The sequence below is a fragment of the Malurus melanocephalus genome, unplaced genomic scaffold (genome assembly GCF_030028575.1).
Source record: "Malurus melanocephalus ecotype Western Australia unplaced genomic scaffold, MMel_1.1 scaffold_2140, whole genome shotgun sequence".
In the NCBI taxonomy this organism is placed as follows: Eukaryota; Metazoa; Chordata; class Aves; order Passeriformes; family Maluridae; genus Malurus; species Malurus melanocephalus.
The window spans coordinates 1-1,823 of record NW_026625372.1 but is presented as its reverse complement, the minus strand read 5'-3'; positions in this window follow the sequence as shown (position 1 = coordinate 1,823).

Below are 1,823 nucleotides of genomic sequence, written 5' to 3'. Positions count from 1 at the left end.
GAGTGACACTGATGGACACCGAGAGACTCTGAGGGTCACTGTGGGACAGTGAGTGACACCGAGGGACACCGAGGGACACTGAGAGTCACTGATGGACACGGAGGGACACCGAGTGACACCGAGGGACACCGAGGGACACCGAGGGACACTGAGAGTCACTGATGGACACGGAGGGACACCGAGTGACACCGAGGGACACCGAGGGACACTGAGGGACACCGAGGTCACTCTGCCGTGTCCCCCCCGAGAGACCCCAGTAAACCCCTGGAGGATCGCAGCGAATGAAGGAGGAAGAGGAGGAGGAGGAGGAGGAAGGAGGTGACAACGATCTGCGGGAGCTTGGGGACATCCTGCTCTGTCACYGCGCCACCCCAGCGGGACAGGAGCCAGCCCTGGCTGTCCCCATTGACAGACAGGGGACCCCAAAAAGGGCTGGGGAGACCCCGCCCCCCAAGGTCTAGTTTAGTTAGGATCTCTGCTGGTTTTAACGAGTCTGAGCTCAGATGGGTTCGGCTCCTCGGCGCTCCCCGAGATTTTGGGGTGTCTCCTTTTTGGGGTGACGCTGCCATCCCCACCCTCGGGATCTCCCATTTCTTGGGATAACAACCCAGAGGGGCTGGGGGTGCTGGGGCTGCGCCCCCTCCCCAAAATCTGCCCCGAAATGGAGCCAAATCGGGGAATTTTGGGGCCAGGGGCTCCTTTTGGGAGCTCCGGGCAGTTTTGGGGCCGCTGCAGAAATGGGGTGGGGGGCAGAGACCCCATCCCTGCGGCCCCACAGACCCCCCGCTCCKGGAATGGGGGTGTTTTGGGGTCAGGGGGTGATTTCCCTCCCGGGTCGGGCTCTTTGTGTTTGCAGAGGGCAGAACCCGAAAAACACAACCCTGAGAAAATAAAATACAGCCCTGAGACAATAAAATACAACCCCGAGAAAATTTCCCTTTGTTCCAGTGTCATTATTTCCCCCTTTTCCCGGTCCTGACCTGGGTTTGTCACCCCAAAAGGGGCTCCCCCGGCAGAGGGGCGGCTTTGGGGGATGGGAATGGGATTGGGATGGGATGGGATTTAGGATCCATGGGATGGGATTTGGGATGGGATTTCAAATCCATGGGATGGTATTTGGGAATCATGGGATGGGATTTCGGATCTTTGGGATGGGATTTGGGATCCATGGGATGGGATTTTGGGTGAGATTTGGGCTGAGATTGATGGGATGGGATGGGATTTGGGATCTTTGGGACAGGATTTGAGAGATGGGATGGGATTTGGGATGGGATTTGGAATGAGATTTAGGATCCATGGGATGGGATTTGAGATGGGATTTGGGCTGAGATAGATGGGATGGGATTTGGGATCCATGGAATGGGATTTGGGATCTTTGGGATGGGATTTGGAATGGTATTTTGGATCCATGGAATGGGATTTTGGGTGGGATTTGGGCTGAGATCGATGGGAGGGGATGAGAATTGGGATGGGATTTGGGATCCTTGGAATGGGATTTGAGATGGGATGGGATTTGGGATGGGATTTGGAATGGGATCCATGGGATGGGATTTGGGATCCATGGGATGGGATTTGGGATCCATGGGATAGGATTTCGGGTGGGATTTGGGCTGAGATCGATGGGATGGGATGGGATTTGGAATGAGATTTGGGATCCATGGGATGGGATGGAATGGGACCAATGGGAAGGGATAAACCCCACTGTGGCACCGGAACATCCCTGTGCTCGCTCCCCCCTCCCCCACCCAGCTCCACGCTGTCACCTCCCTGTCCCCAGCCCGGCGCAGGGCGATGGTGACACCGCCATCCCGCCCCGTTTCCCG